This window comes from Notamacropus eugenii, chromosome 2, assembly GCF_028372415.1.
Source record: "Notamacropus eugenii isolate mMacEug1 chromosome 2, mMacEug1.pri_v2, whole genome shotgun sequence".
Classification (NCBI taxonomy): domain Eukaryota; kingdom Metazoa; phylum Chordata; class Mammalia; order Diprotodontia; family Macropodidae; genus Notamacropus; species Notamacropus eugenii.
This window is the reverse complement of record NC_092873.1, coordinates 369,356,118-369,365,569: the sequence shown is the minus strand read 5'-3', so window position 1 is coordinate 369,365,569 and position 9,452 is coordinate 369,356,118.

Below are 9,452 nucleotides of genomic sequence, written 5' to 3'. Positions count from 1 at the left end.
TTCTGTTAGAGATAGCATATCAAAGAAGGCTACTCAAACTGCAAGGTACTCCATGGGTTAGCAACCATTAAAGAGGGTAACTCATGAGCCCCCACTAATGTGTTCACCTTTAACAGTCAGCCAGAGGACACAATTAGTAAAAGTACTGACATTTAATGATGTGGTATAAGAATAGTAGCAATAAAACGTTTTCCCCCTTCTGCCACAAATACATACACCAGCAGTGAGAAGGTTGCACACAGGAGGGGAACAAAACTGGAGGTCACACACAGACGAAAACCAAATGATCAGGGTATATACATGCGGAGTAGAACACAAGTAGGAAAAACAAATGTCAAAGACATATTGGAAGGGACAACCTATAAGACCAACTTTTCAGATTGCTGATATATTCTAGTAATATCATAACACTGCTCTTCATGGACCTTTTCCCTGCTGGTGTCTGTTGTACTCAGTCTTTGCCAAATGTTCTTTCTCCAAATGGGTCACCAGACCTGCCAACAGTCATGGGGGTAGAGGGGTCTCTACTGGGTGCACAGTTGTAATGCTTCTCTCTAATCCCAGTTTCTGACTTCAGCTAATGTCCTCACCTGACTCTTCCTCCTCAGAGGAATGGGCTCTGCAGTTTTCTTTCAGTTCAAAGGCTAGAGACTCTTTAATTGCTCTTTTAGGAAAGCAGTCACTTTCATTCATAGGACCAGCAATAGCCTTGGAAAAGGAAGGGGTGAGGAGCTTTCTTGTACCCTGACAGAGTAACCTGTAGTATCAGTATCAATGACTTCAAAGTCTCATCTCCAGTATGGAATGCCCAGCCCCAGGTTCCAATCCCTTTAGAACAAAGAACAAAACACTTCTGACCAAATATCTCAGAAGCTTAATTTGTTTTATCTTCTCTTTGGACTAAATTTCTTGGTCTAAGGATTTGGATCTTTCTTTCCGAAGTCTCTCCTTTGTTTATGATAACCATTGTCTAAATCTCCTCATTTTAATCTGTGAGCCCTCAACGATGCCACATCATTCACCATGGGAAAGATTTTCACTCAATGACTATCAAAGAACTCTGGGGTTCAGGGTACCCCAATTTTTCAACTCCAAACTTGTTTCATTGACCCATAGATGAGCAGATAGGGAAAAAGCACCAAGACAAAGTTTAAAGTAGGTGGCGAAGTCATTGTCTTCTCTAATGGTATTATTTTTTCTCCTCTGATGCATTGTGTGTGTTTGTTTGTGTGTGTGCACGTGTGTACGTGTGCCCATGAAAGTATAGGCAGCTAGGTGCCACAATGGATAGTGTTGTACTTGAAATTAAAAAGACCTGAGTTCAAATCTACCATCAGATACAGATACTGTATCCTACTGGACTAGTCACTTAACGTCTATTTGCTCAGTTTCCTCATCTGTAAAATAGGGATAATAGCAGTGCCTACCTCACAAGGTTATTGTGAGGATCAAGTGTGATAATAGTTACAAAGTGCTTAGCACAGCACCTGGCATTATTAGCTACTGAAATACTTTGCAGTCCTTAAAGTGGTATATAAATGCTACCTACTAGAATTTTATAGAGATACAGAGAGTCAAATCATTAAGGCTACCTTTATATTACTTAATCGTATATTAATATATACATACATACACACATACACATATACACACATATATGTACGTACACGCGTATTTTACTGGTCAGGTAGGGATTTATAGTGAAGAATTCCCTCTATCACTGCCTAAGGGCAATTGCTTTGCAACTTGTCCTAGGGAGTTTCCTGGAAGCACTAAGAGGTTAAGTGATTTTTCCAAGGTTTTGTTTTGGATATTCCTGGCTTGGGGCCAGCTCTCCATCCATCATCATACCATTTTGTGCATCCCTGAAAACCTCTTTGAAGTTACCAATACGGTCCTTGCTCCTCTTCTCCTGCATTCCCTCTTGTGAATGACTGAGTGTTTCCTCTACTATGTTCTTCTTTCATACCTGTTGGCCTTCGTATTATCTGATTTTGGAGTTTTATCTCATCATTTTCTTCCTTCCTCCCCCCACCCCATTCCATTTTCAATTTAAAGGTCTTTTGATCAGACTGTCAAGCCTCTAGCAAATACATTTATAGCATTCTTTGTGAGAGGTGCTTTACCTCCATCCATGAACCAGTATCTTTTTTAACATTATCCAAGAAGTCTGCTGTTCCTCTACTGTATGTGCTTTTATCCCCCAAGGTCTCAACCTTCAAATGGAAGAAGCAAAGAAAGCATCGTTTGCATCCTTACATCTTTCAGTTACCTGCCAAGAACTTGACATTCTCTCTGTTCCTTTGGATCACACACTTCTTGCCTCGCTGAATCACTGTGGTGTCATGGAAAGTTCTTGAACTAGGTTCAAAACCCCTGGGATATCGGGCAAGTCACTTAACTTCTCTGGACCTCAGTTTCCTCTTCTGCAAAATGAGGAGTTCAGACTCAATCAGAGTTTCTTTGTGTGTGTGTGTGTGTGTGGGTGTGTGCATGTGTGCATGTGTGATGGACCCTTGGGTAGGAGGTTAAAATCTATGAACTCCCTTTTCAGAATTATGCTTGTTTCCTTCATTCTTAATGGAAGTATATACTTGGTTTCAATTAGAGGTTATTGAAAATAATGATGTCATTTTTTCGTTCAGGTTCATAGATACCCTGAAATCTATCCATGGACCCTTTGGGTCCATTTGGGGTTTGTGGATCTTCCCTAGAAGCCTGTTAAGAACCCTCAAACTAGATGATTTCTTGAAGTCCCTGCTAACTCTAAATTATATTCGTATGACTAGAAATAGTGGATAGATTCGGTTGGAGTTGGTAAGTCTCAGCAGGTTATTTGTCAGAGCCAGCAAGTCAGACATCAGAATTATTTCTGCTAGTATCAGTGAGATGACATAGAAGGTTCCCACCATGGAGAACAGCATTCCAAAAGTCATCACTGCCCCGTGGAAAGGGCCTACTACTCTATGCTGGCAGCTACTCCCTAAGAAAACTGCCAAATCCATCCAGAAGATGAGGCATGGTGGTGACTAACTTGCCAAGCCAATGATTCACATCTCTGCTGCTTTTACAGGACCTGGACCTCTCTCCAGGTCACTGTAGAGTAATTTATGAATACTTAGCTTTAAAGGATAAAACATTGAAGAAATCTGTGCTCAAACTTGTTCTAACACAGAGCAATGCTTTTGTACTGTCCAGTGGCCAAATCCTTTTCCATTGTGAGTTCAGGGGAAAATACATTGTCAGATTTAGAGTCTGGAAAAGACATCAAAGACCATGTGATTTATCTCCATTGTTTTACAGATGACCAGACTGAGAAGTATAGGCTGGGATATTGGGAGGCTCAGATGAGATAATGGATATAAAGCACTTTGCAAATCTTAAAGTACTGTATTAATGCCAGTTCTAATAATAATAATGATAATTGTTATTATTATACATGATGATTTCATTCCCTGAGCCTTCTACTGTATTTCTGCCGAGCTCAAGCAGTGTTTATAGAGAGCAGTACTGGGGTTTGGCCATAAATGTGGAACAACCAGATTCTCCAGGAGGAAAAATGTATGCTCACACAGTTTTAAATTTAATTTGCATCATTCACATTGTTTTAAGTCTGGATGATCAACAACAGATAGATAGACAGGTAGGTAAGAATTAATCAATCCACTATTTGTAGGAAGATTTCCTAGGTATAAATGCTCATGGGGAACATTTAATTGAGTATGGTACGTCCTAGGTACCTAGAAGTCCACTGCATGTCTTGGCTTGCTTAGGTGAACCCGAATGGGACTAGTATTCAAGGCTGGTCCTGAAATGATTGGTTTACCAGGATTGTGTGATCCCTGAGGAACACTGATCTTGAGGAATCCAGAGCTTTGTGTCTGAGAGGTCTTACCTGTCACAGAGAGATATCAGGAAAGTTGGAGCATCATCATAGTCTTTGGTTCCCAAGAAGACAGCACATCTTCTGACTGATCACTTCAGGTGTCCAAAGAGGCATTTCCATATCCTTCAACTAGGAAGAAGCAAGTACCATAATGCATCTCTTCCTCCTGGGGACAGTAAGAAGTTTGTTCATGTCTGGAAGTAGTTGTGTGACTTCATATGCAACCTCTGGAAGAAAAGCCTAATATTTATCACATAGCCCCAGTGATTCAGAATTTATTCCTCTTCTCCCCCCAATTTATTCACCTTCCCTCCACCCCTGCCCAGGCGATTTCCTTTCCTATCCACAGAATTATTTTCCTGATTTCCTTCTTAGTTCCGCCCTGGCCCCCCCAACCCCACCCCGCTCTGCCCCTCCCCATTTTGTCCAGGTACTATACCTTCTCTCTAATACATAGGAATTCAGAAAGGCATTTTTCAAGTTCTTTCACCTCTTCTAGCTGGAAGAAACGCTTGTATTTAACACACACTTGATTTGTGCCTCCAGCAGGAAGGCAAACATAGCACGGACCCTGGGGACGTGTAGCACTTCCCCTGAGTTTCAGTCTCTTGATTCTCGAGTCTCTTGTGGTTTCCTCTGAGAACACCCCAAGCAAGCTGCCTTCTTGCCACATATCTGAGGTCTTAGGATTCTGCTTTAAAGCTAGCCTCTTCATGCCCTTCTGCTATCTCTGCAAGCTCAGGTGTCAGCAACTGTCAATTAGTACTAAAGTGCTAATTGCTTAGGCTTGCTCTGCCCTGGGTCCTTAAGCAATCACTAGTCTTAATGCACTTGCTAATTGCAGAAATTCTAACCAGAGTTTTCAAAGATGTTTTGCTTATCACATCCCACCTCTTCTATTTCTATACCTGTTCGCTTTGACCTTTGGCTGCTTATTGGATTTCCAAGCCAATGATTTTTGGAATCATTTAAAATTTGAAAAGCAAGATGGCCATTTCAAGGAATCCTATGATGAGCTATTTTATAAAATTTAGTGGAGCTATACCTAACTTAATCTGTGTAAATCTAGATTTTCATGTGTCATTACTTAAAGCAAGATGTGTGCCACACATATATTCATGCACATAAATAAGCTTACATGCGTACATGTGTGCGTAGTTGAAGTTGCCTTATGTGCACGTGTGCATGTATATACACTTCTGCTGCCATTTAAAGACTAGAAGGGACAGAGTGAGAAGAGGCTAGGAACCTTATTCAGGTTATGTGGTCTAGGAAAGGACTAAGATCTAGAGTTTAAACTTTCTGCATGGTTGTACAGTAGAAAGAATACTAGCTCTCTACTTAGATATACTCTACACTCAGTATAGAGTACATATGGCATATATATATTCATGTGTATGTATGTGTGTACATATATATATATCTACACACACACACACACACACACATACACAGAGAGAGAGAGGTGTTTGTCCTTCCTTCTAGAAGAGGACCAATGACACCAGGAGGGTGATGTCTTGACTTGCAAGTGACTTGGATTTAAGTGAGGCAGAGCTGTGCAAAATCATCAGCCTCGCTTTCTCCTCCAGAGTCATATGGGTCCAGTAGAAAAATATAGATCAGAACAACCGGAGACCTCTCCAGACACAGTATAGGATCTTGGCCTTTTTAAACTAAGGTCTTTCTCAGGTCTCAATTTGTCTCAGGCACCACCCATTAAAGGTTAGGTGTTTGTCCATCTACTATCTATCTATCATCATGGCAGCTAGGTGGTGCAGTGGATAGAGCACCAGTGCAGGAGTCAGGAGGACCTGAGTTCAAATCTCACCTCAGACACTTGACACTCACTAGCTGTGTGACCTTGGGCAAGTCACTTAACCCCAATTGCCTCATCCTGGGTCATCTCTAGTCATCCTGATGAAGATGTGGTCACTAGATTCAGATGACTTTGGAGGAGAAGTGAGGCTGGTAACCTGCACAGCCCTCCCTCACTCAAAGTCAAGTTCAAGTCATGTCATTATTTCTCTGATGGCGTGGTCTTCTTTGGTAATGAAGGATGAACACACATCTGTCTATCTATCATACTCTGAAGTCAGAGCACCTGGGTTTGAATCTCAGCTTTTGTTATTCAGTCATTTCAGTCATGTCTGATGGTGACTCCATTTAGGATTTTTGTGGCAAAGATATGGGAGTGGTTTGCCATTTCCTTCCCCAGCTTGTTTTACAGATTGAGGATACTGAGGTAAACGTGTGCCAAGGGTCACACAGCTAAGAACTGTCTGATGGAGGCCAGATTTGAACTCAGAAACATGAGGCTTCCTGATTTCAGGCCCAGCTCTCTGTGCCCTGTGGTACCATCTAGCTGCTGGTATAGTATCCACTCTAGTATAGTATATGTGGGCAGGCATGAATGAATGTATGTGTGTATGTGTCTGTCTATTGATATGTGTACATATACATACATACATCCACATATATCCACATACATACATATATATGCGCTATACTTTATAGTCAGCGGACCTAGGTTCCTATCTTAGCTCTAGTCATTACTGTAGGAGTCTGGGCATATTACTCTGGGACTCAAATTTATTAATCAATAAAACAGTGGGGGCATATAATATGACCTTGAAGACCCCTTCCACATCTTAATTTGTGATGTTGTGTTCAAGTCAGGTCAACAAGCATTCACTGAGGGCCTACTAAGTGCCAGGCTACGATGTGAAAAAATAAAGAAAGGGAAAAGATAGTCCCTGCCCAAAAGGAGATCACAGTCATGCAAACAACTACATACAAAGAAGACACAGAGAGTATTAAACAGGAGAATATCAACAGAGAGATGGCACTAGCATTAAGGGGGACAAGGAAAGATAATACAGAAGGTGGGATCTTAGTGGAGACTTGAAGGCAGCCAGGAAAGCCAGTTCCAGGGATGGGGGATGGTCTATGAAAATGCACAGAGTTGGGAGATGCACTATAGCAGGGGTGGAGAAACCTGCAGCCTTGAGGTCACATGTGGCTCTCTAGGTCCTCAAATGTGTCTCTTTGGCTGAATGCAAACTTCAAAGGGCCACACTTGAGGACCTAGAGGGCCACTTGCGGCCTTGAAGTCAAAGGTTCTGCATCCTGGTGTTGTGTATGAGGAACAGCAAGGAGGATGGAGTAATTGGATTGCAGGATATGAGGAATAAGGTGTTAGAAGATTGGAAAGATAGGAAGGGACTGGTTTTAAAAAGAAAAAAACCAAGGAATTTATGTTTTATTCTACTGGTAATAAGGAGCCACTGGAGTCTATTGATTAGCAGGGTGGGGAGCACTGTCAGATAAGAGAAGGTGCTTATGAGAGACATTGTGACAGAAGAATCAACAAGGTTTGGCAACTAATTGGAAGTCTCCTTGGCTGTGAGTGCTGGATTCAGGGTGGAGGGGTGTCAGGCTGTTGGCTCCGATATCCCACCTTCTGCTCTGACTTTAGAAGGAGTCGCTTGAAGGAGTAATTCAATTCTGTCAGATTTGTTTATTTTGGTGGGTGCCAGCAGAGCTAGCGCATTTAGTAAGGTCAGGTCAAAAAGTGATGCTTCCCTTCTCTAAAAATACCTTTTCCTTCTGCTTCTCCTCTCAGACTGTGCTGGAAGAGAAATCCAAGAGTTGTGACATGAGATTACTCACTCTCATTAAAACAGATAAAGCATCACCCCTGTCAAAGGACAAGTGCTGCTCTCCTCCATCACCTCCTCTCCACTCCATTCTCTTCAAGGCAACTGGGCACCTCAGCTACAGGCTCCGAGCACCATCTCTGTTGTGACCTCACTCTTACTAAGTTCCTGCTTGTCTCTAGGAATCTCCTGCTTGAGCTCTGCTGACCTCATAGCAATGAAGCTTCCTGCCTACCTGTTTTGATCATTTCCCTCTCCCTCTCCCTCTTTCTCTCTCTTTCTCCCCCTCTCTCTCCTCAAATTACTTCCTTAAAAGGCTAAGGCATGCACAGACTCTTTCATCACCAGCTTCCAGTGGAACCAAGCACATGAACAAAGGAAACAAGAAGGGAGATAGGGACAGGCACTGAAACTTATTTAATCTCTTTAAGGAATTCTCAAAATAGGAAACTTCTTCGACTAGTGCAGGTTGGCATCCCCTCTACAATTTTTGCAAAGAGCTTCCTGGGGGCATTAAGACATCATGATTTGCCCAGAGTCACTCAACCCATATGTGTTCAAGACAGGACTTGAACTCAGATCTTCTAGATTCCAAGACCAGCTCACTCTCCACTTGATCTTCTCAACAGAGAGGTAGATTTCATTGTTCATCAGTCTTTTCTCAGAATCACATACAGTTATGCAGTCTCCGGGTTAGGAGGGAATCTAGTCCATCTGAATCTACCAAAGACCCCTCTATAACATCCTTATCTGGTAGTCATCCAACCTCTACCTAAAGCTGTCCAGTAAGAGGTAACACAGTAGTTCCCAGGTAAGCTCATTTCACTTGGGTATGACTAATTGTTAGTATGGTGTTCCTAATGGCTCCTTAACCAAGCATCCTGCAACTTCTCCCCATTGGCATTACTTCCGTTTTATGGGGTAAAGCAGAATAAACATAATCACCTTCTCCATGACCATCCTTCAGATACTTTTAGATCTAAGGAGACATCAGAGGAAATCTAGTACAATCTTCTCATTTTAAAGATGAGAAAACTGAGGTCCAAAGAGGTTAAGTGACTAACCCAAGATCATATGGATAATGAATATGAGTGGTAAGATTTCACCTCAGGTCCTCTGACTCCTGAGTTTACTCGCCTATTAAAGGAGGATAATGATAGCACGTACCTCTTAGGATTGTTGTGAAGATAAAATGAGATACTTTAAACTACTTTACAAACCCCAAAGCACTAGGTAAATGCTAGTTTTCATTATTATTACTGTTGCTATCACCATCACTATGCCTTTCTAGCTCTCAAGACTGCTATCATAGTCCCCTTAAATCTTTTCTTTTTTAAACTAAATTTTTTAAAAATTAAAAAAAATTTAAATAATAAATTTTTTCTTTTTTAAGCTAAATATCCTAGTTTTTCCAGCCCATTCTCATGGAGCATATTCTCTAGGACTCTCACTATCTCAATTCTGCATATATTCCATTGTCAATATCTTTCTTTTTAAATATGGCTCCCAGAAGTGAACACAGTCTTTCACGTATTATATGACCAGGGTAGAGTAAAACAAGAATATTACTTCTTCAGTCTTGACCACTATACCTTGCTTAGTATTTAGGATCGTGCTAGGATTTGGGGGCTTTGGGGGGAAGAGGCTGGCTACCATGTCACTTTGCTGACTTATGTTAAGCTTGAAGTACACTAAAGTGCCCAGATCCCTTCCCCCCCTCACCTGGGGGTGCCTGAGGACCCTTTCAGGGGGTGTGAAATGTCAAAGCTATTTTATGGAAATTTCTAAAACAGTAAATGTTGATAGATTGTAGCCCAAATAAACAAAAGCTCTTTAGAGAGTTCTCAATAATTTTTATGAATATAAAGGGTTTCTGAGACCCAAAAGTTTGAGAACTGCTGCTCTAACCT